The sequence below is a fragment of the Martes martes genome (genome assembly GCF_963455335.1).
Source record: "Martes martes genome assembly, chromosome: 18".
Lineage (NCBI taxonomy): Eukaryota > Metazoa > Chordata > Mammalia > Carnivora > Mustelidae > Martes > Martes martes.
The window spans coordinates 983,425-995,780 of NC_137906.1; the positions used below are offsets into that span (position 1 = coordinate 983,425).

A 12,356-nucleotide genomic window follows, 5' to 3' on the forward strand; every position below is an offset into this window, starting at 1 on the left:
ATTATTCACAACAGCCAAAGCTTGGAAACAACCTATGTGTCTAATCATAGAGAATGAATAAAGAAATGTTATAAATATATAAAATTCAGTCATAGAAAAGAAGGAAATACTGCCATTTGCAACAACATGGATGGACCTCAAGAGCATTAATGCTAAGAGAACTAAGTCAGAAAAGACAAATACTGTATGATTTCACTTGTGGAATCCACATGTGGACTCTAAAAAGGCGGAACTTGGGTCGCCCGGGGGGTTCAGCTGGGTGTCCCACTCTTGATCTCAGCTTGGAGCATGATCTCAGAGTCCTGGGATAGATCCCAAGTTGGGCTCTGCACTTGGTGGGGGCAGCATGGGGAGGGTCTGCTTGGGGATTCTCTCTCTCCCTCTGCTCCTCCCCTTGCTCTCTCTCTCTCTCTCTCTCAAATAAATACATCTCAGGGGGAAAAAAAAAAGATATGTAATGAAATGAGAATCATTCATTTTCCTCTGGATCACTCAGCATGGAATATAGTAATCATATATTAAATAAACACACTCAGGGTCTTCATCTCTGATCACTATGAATAATGGAGCCACTCGGTGGCTCAGTTGGTTGAGCATCCCACTCTTGATCTCAGCTCAGGTCATGATCTCAGGGTCATGAGATCCCGTCCCGTGTCAGGCTCTCCCACTCAGTGGGGAGTTGACTTGAAATTCTTTCCCTCTGCACCCCCAAATTTCTCTCAAACTCTCTCTCTCTCAAATAAATAAATAAATCATTAAAAAACAAAAAATAAAAAGAACTCATGGAAATAGTAAAATTGTGGTTGTCAACAGATGATGGGTGGGAACTGGGGAGGTGTTGGTCAAAGTGTACAAACCTCCAGTTACAAGATGAGTAAGTTCTAACAATCTAAAGAACAGCATGGTGACCACGGTTAACAATACTGTGTTACATACTTGACAACTGCTAAGAAATTAGATAATAAATGTTCTTACCAAAAAAATTAAACTGAAAAGGTAATTGTGTGAGGTGATGGATGTGTTAGCTAACCATTTTGCGATAATCATTTTACAACATTAGTATGTGTTAAGTCATGCTGTATACCTTAAACTTATACAATGTTTTATGTCAGTTCTATCCCAATGAAGTTGGGGGAAAAAAAGAAAAAGACAAATTACCAATACAGATATGAAAAAAAAATTTACGTACTTCTTCAAATAAGAAAATTAAGAACATTTTAACCATTTAAAAATGCACAAACTGCTGGGGCTAATAATACATTATATGTTAATTAAAAAAAAAACTACAAGCTGATTGCAAAAAAGAAAAAATGCACAAAGTGGGGTGTCTGGGTGGCTCGGTCTGACTCTGGATTTTGGCTCCAGTCATGATCTCAGGGTCATGGGATGAAGCCCTGAGTCAGTCTCTGCGCTGGGTGTGAGCCTGGCCTAACAGTCTCTCTCTTCCTTCCCCTCTGTCCCTCCCCACCCCTGCTTGCGTGCGCTCTCTGTCTCTCTCTCTCAAACAAACAAAAAACATATAAAAACAAGAACATGCAAAGGACATGAACAAACAATTGACCATTTATACTTACAAATGGACAGCAACAGATGAAAAATTTCAACCTCATTAGTAATCAGGAAAATGTAAAATAATTTAACAACATAATTTTTCTCTTGTCAAATTGGCAAAAGCAACATTTTCTGATAGCATGTTATGACTATGAATGCACAGAGAAACCTGCCTCATTGATGGAAGTGCAGATTATAAGATTTTCAGACAACAAATCAGCCCTATATGTCAAGAGCTTTAAAAATCTTTTTACTTTTTGGCAGTAATCCCATTTCTGGAAGGCTATGATAAGAAAATAATTTTTGAAAAACACCATAAAAGTTATATACAAATATTGACTACAGAAGTGAAAATTTTTAGTGTTTTAATTGTGTAGAGGGGGATGTTTACATTAAATAGTAATTATGTAAAAGTATCCTACCATGGGGCACCTGGGTGGCTCAGTGGGTTGGGCCTCTCCCTTCGGCTCAGGTCATGATCTCAGGGTCCTGGGATCGAGCCCCGCATCGGGCTCTCTGTTCTGCAGGGAGCCTGCTTCCTCCTCTCTCTGCCTACTTGTGATCTCTGTCTGTCAAATAAATAAATAAAATCTTAAAAAAAAAAAAAGTATCCTACCATGATGTTAAGCATATTCCAAATTTGTTCTACAATTCCATGCAATGCTAGGAAAAAAAAATAGGAATACAGGAATAGAGGAATACAGCAAAAAACACAGCAAAAAAAAAACAAAAAAGGAATACAGCAAAATCTTATCCGTAGTTACCTTTGGGTTGATTATCACAGATGGTTTTCATTTCCTTTTTAATAGTCTCTAAATTTTCCCAACTTGACCCAATGCCATGGTCGCCTTATGAAAACGGAGGGAAATCACTCCGAGCGCACGAACCAGAGCGTCCACACCACCACACAGCACCGAACTGTAAGGGCCTGTGAGCTCCTCACGGCTCGTCTGTTGTGAAAGGGACGCGGCCGGTCCCTAACCAGGCTTCCCCGCGGCCCGTCTGCGTCGCCGGCGCGCAACGACGCCTCTGGGGGCGGAGTCGCTCTCCGGGCAGGGTCTGGCGCCCCCGTCCCTCACGGAACAACGAGGTGTGCGGGGGGGGGGGGCGGGGGGGGTTCTGGTTTAAAGTCCCTCCGCAGGAGCGCGCCTGCTGACCCGCTTCGCCGCCCGAAGGAAGCGGCTCCCTCCCTCAGGCAAAGGCCGAGGACGCTGAAGAAACCCCGTTTCTCGCACGGGGCAGCGGCGAGAAGCGCGGCGAACGTTCTCGAACACGGACGCAGCTCGCCGGAGCGCGGAGTCCGCCGTCGGGATCACCCTGCACTGCCGGTGGCGGCGGGCGCAGCGGAGGGGACGGGTCTGGTCACTGTTAGGGTCCGTGATCAAAGGAACGAGACTGATACAAAGCGAAGGTCAAGCAAAGCTTTATTTCACGCCAGCACCAGAAACCAACCCGACGGTCAGGGCTGTCTCTTACTAAGAGATGACGACGATGACCCCGACAGGGCCGCTCCCCAGGATTCTCCGGATGAGGCCGCTCTCCCATGAGGCCGCTCTCCGACGAAGCCGCTCTGCACGAGGCCGCTCCACACGAGGCTGCTGCCCACGAGGCAGCTTCCCAGAAGGCCACTCCCCAGAGGGAGGCTGCACTGGCAAGGCCCCCCCCCACCCCAGCTCTCACAGTTCTTACTGCTCGGGCAAGACAGAGAGAGACTCCCCTACTAGCCTCGCAAGCCAACTTTTATAGAGGCACTTTTAGCCGGGCCATACACAGGTAGCCAATGAGATCGAGATACACAGGCGGCCAATTGAATTTCAATTTACACTAGTAGATATATGTGCGCCTCTCTGATTGGTTGTCTGCACCTGGCCTGACCCGCCCCTCCATCTAGGCTTTGCAAGGAAGTTCCTCTAGGAGGGGCAGGGTCAATCTAAGTTCACTGCAACAATATGGCTCCCCCTGCTGAAGTAGGCCCTTAGTCACGGTGGCCGCGGTCGCAGCGGAGGGGGCGGGTCTGGTCGCGGTGGCCGCGGTCGCAGCGGAGGGGACGGGTCTGGTCGCGGTGGCCGCGGGCGCAGCGGAGGGGGCGGGTCTGGTCGCGGTGGCCGCGGGCGCAGCGGAGGGGGCGGGTCTGGTCGCGGTGGCCGCGGGCGCAGCGCAGGGGACGGGTCTGGTCGCGGTGGCCGCGGGCGCAGCGCAGGGGACGGGTCTGGTCGCGGTGGCCGCGGGCGCAGCGGAGGGGGCGGGTCTGGTCGCGGTGGCCGCGGGCGCAGCGGAGGGGGCGGGTCTGGTCGCGGTGGCCGCGGGCGCAGCGCAGGGGGCGGGTCTGGTCGCGGTGGCCGCGGGCGCAGCGCAGGGGACGGGTCTGGTCGCGGTGGCCGCGGGCGCAGCGGAGGGGGCGGATCTGGTCGCGGTGGCCGCGGGCGCAGCGGAGGGGGCGGGTCTGGTCGCGGTGGCCGCGGGCGCAGCGGAGGGGGCGGGTCTGGTCACGGTCTCCTGATCTGAAGAGTCGGGGGTGGACGGACGCGGCCGCTACCGCAGGGACAACTCTCTCGTTCGGTCGTAGGTGACAGCGACTCCTCGGGAAGCTCCGTCTTCCCGGCGTTCAGGTGACGCGGGCGCCACGGCGCTGAACTGCGTGGTCAGCCTGAGGCTCCTCCGTGGAAACGGCCCTAAGTCCCCGCGGCAGACGTGTCCCAGCCCAGACGGCGCGCCCCGGGGCTGGTGGCAGCGCTGCGAGAAGGCGTGTGCCCCAGAGCTGGCCTCCAGCGTTTTTTTCACAACCAGGGGGAAAGGGAAGGTCGTAAAACCACGAAAACTTCAGCGGCTCCGGAGTCCGCCGGGCGGACGCTCCCAGGGAGGCCGGGCCGTCTGGCCGCCGCGCGGAACCCGACAAAACCTCGCGCGCTCCCGGCCCCGGCGCACGCGGGCTAAGCAAGCGCTCAAAAGGGATCGCCTCTGGGCCGGGCCTAGCGAGCCGAGTCTGGCAGCAGCCACGAGGCGCCAGGAGCTGGGGCTCCGCACACGCCAGTCCCCGCCCAGGGCGTCACGTGGCGGAGCTCGTCGGTCCCGCGGGCCAGGGACACCAGGCACCCCGCGGCGCCAAGAGGAAGGTGGTGCAGGGCCACGAGGCCGTCGTCTGGCTCAGGACCGCAGAGCCGGAGTGGGGAGCCGGGATTCGGCGCTCCAGGGCCCCGCTCTTTTTGTGTCGTTTACCTTTTATGGTGGGAACAACACTGGCATGAAATCTGTCCGCCTCACAAACCTGGACACGGGCCTTACTGTTGACTCCAAGTACGACGTTGGACCGCCGCTGTCCAGATCCTGCTCGGGTCTCTTCACTGAACCTTTTCGACCGTTAGTAACTCCGAACTTTCTATCCCCCTGCCAGGCCCTGGTAACCACCATCCCAGCCTTTGGTTTTATGAATTTGGCTATTTTTGATACCTCATATAAATGGAATCGTGCCTCATGTCCTAAGGTCCATCCATGTTGTCCCATTTTGCAGAATTTTATTTTCTTTCAGGTCAAGTATCATTCCAGTGTATTGTACACACATTTTTTCTTTTTTTTTTTTTTTAGGGTCTTATTTATTTATTTAGAGTAGGGCAGGGTAGGAGCCGAGGGGGAGGGAGAGGGAATCTCAAGCAGGCTCCAAGCCTAGCAAGGAGGTGACACGGGGCTTGAACTCAGGACCCTGAGATCATGACCTGAGCCAAAACCAAGAGTCAGATGCTTAACCAGCTGTGCCTCCCAGGTGCTCCCACATGTTTTCTTTTATCCATTCATCTGTTGGCCGCCATTTAGATTTCTTGGTCTTTGCGACTGTGAACAGTGCTACAACGAACACAGGAATGCGGATACCTCAACACCCCGACTTCGAGTTCTGTTGGAATAAACCCAAAGGTGCTGGATCACACGGTAGTTCTATTTTTAACATTTTGAGAAACTGCCATACAGTTTTCCATAGTGGCTGCACCGTTCTACCTTCCCACAGGCCCCCCATTTCTAACCACCATTTGATGACACTAACTCCTCCCAAGATCTCAGAGAACCGAGAAAGGAGAAAGTGGCGGGCACTGGCGCTTGGGCCCTGGGTGCTGGGAAGATGGGATTGAAGAGTTTTTATTAGGGACAAGATGAAAAAGAGGAGAGGATGTTTTAAGCGGGATGTGGCTGTCGGCCACCAGTCACTCGGACATTAGGATAACACCTGAGTATTTGATTCACGTTTTAACAATTTGTCAATTCCCGAGCACCCGTGAAATTCTAATGGACCGTAAGATGCAACAGAATTGCCCTGAGTTGGCCACAGTCTAAAGCGGAGGGTCAGAAAATATGGCTGGCAGCCAAATCTGGCCACCACCTGCTTTTGCAAATAAGGTTTTATTCGAATACAGCCGCTCCCATGCATCCTGCGGCATTCACAGTGCCTGGCAAAGGTGAGTAGTTGCAACAGAGACCACACGGTCTGTAAAGCTTAAAATATTTTTTTTGCAGAAAAGTTTGCTGACTTCTGGCCTAATGTATTACAGTGATTATTATTTTTTCTTCTAAATTTTTATTTTGAGAACTGTCAAATCTACAGAAATACGGCGAGGATACTATAATGAATATTTATATGCCCTTCTCCTTGATTCACCACTTAACGTTTTGTCACATTCGCTTCCCCTCTTTCTCTCTCAGATGCAGATAACTCGATATTCCTATTTAGTGTAGATCTAAATAAATATGTACATGTATTTATAGATTGTATATACGTGTAATACATTAGTATGTATCTCCTAAGGATAAGGACAGTCTTTCATGTAACAATAGAAATTTACCACTGATGGAGGAAGCGGACCACATCCGCATTTTCCAGCCCATGTTCCTGTGCAGTATTAATCAGTGCTTTGAGAGGTCACGTGTCTTTCGTGGTCTTTGATCTGGAACCGTCGCCCAGCCTTCTTTCTTTATCCCCTCAGCTTATTAAGGTATAACTGACAAGTAAAACGGTAAGATTTTGGAAGTGTACATCATGAGGATTCGATACACATTGTGGAAGTAGGATTCCTGTTTTCATGACACGGAGGCATGTGGAGAGCGGGGACTAGGTATTCTGCAGAACGTCCCTCATCCTGGATTTGTTTGCTCATTTCCTGAGGATTAGATTCAGGTTTTAGCGTTTTGGCAGGAATGCCAAAGAGGTGACGGATGTGTCCTTGTCTCAGGACCCCCTGTCAGGAGCCCAGTGATCGTTAGTGCAGCAAAACCGCCCCAACGGTGGTAGTCAGGTGGGTCTGACTTGCTCGGACCCAAAATGACAGGACACAGCATGGCGATACTTAGAAATCTACAGTTTATTCAAGGAATAAGGGGCACAACGGCAGCATTAAAGTAAGGAAATGCCATTTTACACCTAGGTTGTGGAAAATCCCAGTGCAAGCTCGTGTTACCCCACTTTTGGCTCAGGAAACCACCCACATGTGCACAGAACACCCTAGAGCAGGCACTGTGTTCCTACAGGGAATCTGAGTGTGCACACAGGTCCCAAAGGTTTGCAGTCATGTGGTGGGTTGGTACACATTCATTTTATTTTTAATCTTGTTTTCTCAGTGTACCAGAATTCATTGTTTATGCCCCACACCCAGTGCTCCATGCAGTACGTGCCCTCCACAATACCCACCACCAGGCTCACCCATCCCCCCAAACCCTCTCCCAAACTGTTTCTGAGTCCACAGTCTCTCGTGGTTCCTCTCCCCCTCCGATTTCCCCCAACTCCCTTCTCCTCTCCATCTCCCCATGTCCTCCGTGTTATTCCTTATGCTCCACAAGTAAGTGAAACCATATGATAATTGACTTATTTCACTCAGCATCATCTCCTCCAGTCCCGTCCATGTTGCTACAAAAGTTGGGTGTTCATCCTTTCTGATGGAGGCATCATACTCCATAGTGTATATGGACCACATCTTCTTTATCCATTCATCTTGGTTCTTTCCACAGTTTGGCGACCGTGGCCATTGCTGCTATAAACATTGGGGTACAGATGGCCCTTCTTTTCACCACATCTGTATCTTTGGGGTAAATACCCAGTAGTGCGATTGCAGGGCCATAGGGAAGCTCTATTTTTAATTTCTTGAGGAATCTCCACATTGTTCTCCATAGTGGCTGCACCGACTTGCATTCCCGCCAGCGGCTCCCCTTTCCCGCGCTGGGACCCGTTTATCAGCGCGGATCCACCTACTAATGACACAAGCACGAACTTCCCTTTACACACGAGCAAGTGTAATCCCAACAGAAGGAAACACGCGGCGCACCGGCGGAAACACGGTTCACACGCTGAGGAACCCGACAGGCATTTCAGGCATTTCGGACCTTGTGCGGTTCCACACTCAGCGGACTGAACCGTTTTTAACGTTTAAAATAAAACCTTAAAAAAGTAGAACTCTTTTACCACAATACACAAAAGAATGAATTAAAATTGACTTCCAAGGGCGCTTGGGGGGCTCAGCGGGTTGAGCCTCCGCCTTCGGCTCAGGTCATGATCTCAGGGTCCTGGGATCGAGCCCCGCATCGGGCTCTCTGCTCGGCAGGGAGCCTGCTTCCCCCTCTCTCTCTGCCTGCCTCTCTGCCTACTTGTGATCTCTGCCTGTCAAATAAATAAATAAAATCTTAAAAAAAAAATAAAAAGGTAGTTAAACTTCAATGAGGTCACGTGTGGAGCCCTAATCGAATATGACTAATGTCCGTAGAAGAAGCAGACGTGGCTCAGTTGGTTAAGGGTCCTTCTCTTGGTTTTGGCTCAGGTCATGATCTCAGGGTCCTCGGATCGAGCCCCGCACCGGGCTCTCTGCTCAGTGGGGGGCCTGCTTCCCCTCCCCCTCCGCCTGCCCCTCCGCCCGCTTGTGATCTCTGTCTGTCAGATAAATAAAACCGTTAAAAACACACACTAAAGCGTGTTTCCCGTGCGGCCGCGGGCACCTGTGTCCTCCGCGCGCTCCGGGGACGCAGCAGCCGCTCCGCAGTCCCTCCGGGTCCACCGCGGCTCCGGACGACTCGCTCCCGGCCGGGCGGGCGACCTGGGCTCCCCGGGAGATGACCCCGTCGCTGCCCCGCGCCTTCACGGCACACGCGGCACGCGGGCACACGCGGGCACACGCGCTCACACCCGCACGCGGAAAGGGCACGGCGCGCTCTCCACGTCGGGACGCACGCAGCGCCCGCGTTCGCGCGCAAGCCCCCGCCACGTGACCCGACGGGGGCGTGGTCTCCGGCGTTCGCGACGGAGGAGTCTTGTCCCGGCCGAGCCGCCGTCGGACGCCCGGTGTCGGAGGTCACGGCGGCGGTGGCGGTGGCGTTTTTTTCTACCCGGAAACCGCGGCTGCCGGACCCGGAGACGAGTCTGTGTCGCCACGGCGTGAGCCGGACTGGCCTCTGGGCCTCGCCTGGGCCCCGCGGAGCCCGACGCCGCCCCCGGCGCGGCGGGGAGGATGGTGCCGAGCGGCCCCGGGCCCGCCGCGCGCCTCCGCGAGTGAGCTCTGAGCGGCCGCGGGCGTCCGCCGACCAGCTGGCCCGGCAGGGCCCGGGGCGCGCCGCTGCCCACCGGGGCGGGGTGAGCGGGGGCTGGCGGGCCGGGGCCGGGGTCGCCGGGGCCGAGCGCGGGGCCGAGTGGGGACCGCGCTGCGTGGGAGCGGACCTGCTGGCCGGGTGTCTCCGCAGCCTCTCGGGGCCGCAGCCGCCGCCCGGGTCGCGGTGGGGGTCGCTCCGCTCGGGCGGGGTCTGGCCTGCGCCGCCGGCCTGGGCCTGACCCCCGCCGCCGGCTGGCCACCCGCACCCGGAGCGGGGGTGCCCGCCGCCCTCGAGAGGGCGGGACCTCCCGGTACGCACCCGAGGCCTGGACAGTTTGGACTCGGCGCCGGCGCATTTGGTGGTGGCCGTGTTTGACGGGGTCGTGCGGGCGTCCCCGCTCCCTTCGCGAATTAGCGTCCGCGAGAGAAGACGGGAGAGGACGCGGGGGTGCGGAAGCGGGGCGCTGGCACTGCGCGTCGCGGGCTCGGTGGGTGCCCCGGGGCGGCGGGTGGCCGGCTTCGCGCGCGCTTTGATGAACTCGGGGGCGGCCGCGGGGTGACCTGGAGGCGCGTAGTTTCGTTTCTCGGGGTAAGCACCGGGAGCGGCAACCCCGAGCCTGCTGGGCCGCTTTGAATCGTGGGAGCACCGGAGCCGGGGACAGCTGGTGAGGGGGCGCCGTTCGGGGCCCGGGGCCTGCGCCGGAGCTGTCCGCGGCAGGCCGAGCCCTCGGTGACGGGTGGGGGGCTTCCTCGCGGCGCCGAAGCGGGAAAGATTGCGGCTCCTCGAAGGTGAGCCGCGGTGGGAGGAGGTGGGAGGAGGTGGGAGGGAAATCCCAGCGCTGGACTGGGATCGATGGATGACGAATGTTTCATAAATCGTTTTGTCCCCAGAGCTCTTCGGTTCGCAAGGGGTCCGAGCACTTGCGAGCTGTCCGTGTGCAGCTGCTTGAACACCTTCCCGCTTCCCCCGTGTAAGAAAAGGAAATTGACCTGTTGTGCAGCAGAGATGTACTTCGTGACCCCAAGCCTGCTTTCTCTCTAGCATAAGGACTCGTTGTGTGGACTTCCCAGTAGAGCTGTGGGAAGAATGGCTGTGGCCTCCTTGAGGGGGACTGGAAGTGGGGGCTGCCACCCACGCCTGGGTTCTGAGATCCCCAAATGCTGAGGGAGCACAGCTCTGTTTGGGCTGCAGCTGTTGCTCTTGCAGGGAAGAGAGACCAGACCTGCAAATAGTTCTGCCCGCAGGGAACATGCTTAGAGAGAGCAGTAAGAAGTGGCAGGCCGCAGTTGCCATATGGCTTTGTTATGGTTAAGTGTCATAAAGGAAGTGGCTTTTAAGGTGGACCTCAGGGGGTCTGGAGCATTTGGGTCTTTCAGAATTAACCCGTGAAATGAAAAAGCGAGGGCCAGTTAATGGAACAGCACCCAGATGAGGTAGCTGGACAGTGGGGTCCTACAGTCATTGGCTTCGGAAGTCCGTTAAGGGTTAAATGCTTCTCGGGTGCCTGGGTGCTCAGTTGGTTAAGCTCAGCTTCAGCTCAGGTCATGATCCTGGAGTCCCAGGATGGAGTCCTGCATCGGGCTCCCTGCTTGGCAGGGAGTCTGCTTCTCCCTCTGACTCTCCCTCTTCTCATGCTCTCTCTCTCTCTCTCTCTCAAATAAATAATAAAATCTTTTTTTAAAAAAGGGTTAAATTCTTCTCTTCTTCTTCTTCTGCTTCTTTAGGATTTATTTATTTGGGAGGGGGAGGGGGAGAGAATCCTCATGCAGACTCCCCGCTGAGCCTGGGGCCCAACTCCAGGCACCATCCCAGGACCCTGAGATCATGACCTGAGCTTAAATCAAGAGTTGGACACTGAACTGACTCAGCCACCCAAGTGCTCCAGTTAAATGCTTTTCTAAGACAAAAAAAGCCAAGACCACGCAGTCTGGCTTCTGGTAGATCTCTGGGTTCTAAAGAATTGTTTTCATTTGGTGGGTTTCTTTTGTTCTTTTATGCCGCCAGTGACACAAAGCGGTCGGTGCTTGACTTATTTTATGGACAATGAAAAAGATGCTGATGGTGATTTCTGTCTGGTATTAGCAATCAGGAAATTAGATTCTGTGTCTGCATGTTGTTTCTGTGCCTGTGTTTAGTTTGCGAGAACACAGCTCTGGTGTGGTCTCTGCCGCTCTGGCTGCAGCCGGGTGATGGGCGGCTCTTCCGCCGGTTCCCCGAGCATTTTCACTGACATCAGTTCACTTCCCAGACGAGTGGTTTCTCTGACCCAGTATCCTTCAAGGAGGATGCCCTGTAATTGCTTTGCAACATTATAACCAGTCTCAGGACCTCACTGACTTCAGCCTTATCCTTTCTTTGAACGTTGCTCAGGACTGCACTCTCTTGACTTTTTAATGCTTCTTTTAGACGACTCTTCCTTTTCTACCCACTGCTCTGCTTCCTCGTTACAGAAGCATCTGAAAAAGAGTGGTTTTAACAGGGGCCACAGCACGGCGTTAGTCCAGGGACAGACAACCTGTGTGATGTTTTTTTGTCAGTAATATGCCGCAGAATTCTCTTGCCACGTAAGACGGTTTTTTAAAAAGTATCTTACTATGACACTACAATTAATATAAAAAATGATATGTGGAATTTAAGAAACAAAACAGGTGATCATAGGGGAAAAAAGAGAGGCAAACCAAGGAACAGATTCTTAATTATGGGGAACAGACTGATGGGTACCAGAGGGGACGTGAGCGAGGGCACGGGTGAAAAAGGTGGTAGGGATTAAGGAGGGCGCTGTTTTCGATGAGCGCTGGCGATGTATGTGAGTGTTGAATCCCTAAATCGTATGCCTAAAACCAATATTACTATCTGTTAACTAACTGGAATTTAAATAAACTTGAAAAAAAATAAACCGAGCACAGTATCATAGTGATTTAAAAAAGGAAATGGAGGAAAGAGAGTTTTTAGCAAATTGATTTTCCATTTTGGATTTATTTTAATAAATATGGAAATCTTTAAATTATCTTTCCCTGGAACAAATTGAATACATTTGACCAGAGGTTTGTAGTTTGTGTATAATTACAGATCTCAGTGTAGTCCCAGGGACTACAGAAGCCTTTGGCAATGAGCGTCTGCAAAGTACGGTCATTTGCCAGTTGGTCTTTTATGCTCGTTGGTTAAAAGTGCTGTTTTCATGGCATCTCCCAGTTGTTATACTGAATTTGGATGTTACAATATAATTTCATATTGAACGTTTAGTGTTCATTTAA

At 52.8% G+C, this 12,356-nt stretch overlaps 1 protein-coding gene across 2 annotated transcripts in view; it reads left to right on the plus strand.

Annotated features, from left to right (window-relative positions):
• The first annotated feature begins 8,858 nt into the window (after positions 1 to 8,858).
• Positions 8,859 to 12,356, plus strand: part of TMEM248 (transmembrane protein 248) — a 30,687-nt gene continuing 27,189 nt past the window's right edge. Inside the window, exon 1 of one of the 2 annotated variants that reach the window (XM_080830906.1) lies at positions 8,859 to 9,145. The gene's annotated coding sequence lies outside the window, so the exon portion shown is untranslated. Of the gene's footprint in view, positions 9,146 to 9,479; positions 9,590 to 12,356 lie in introns of those variants that run through there. The other variant, XM_080830907.1, reaches the window with a different exon arrangement.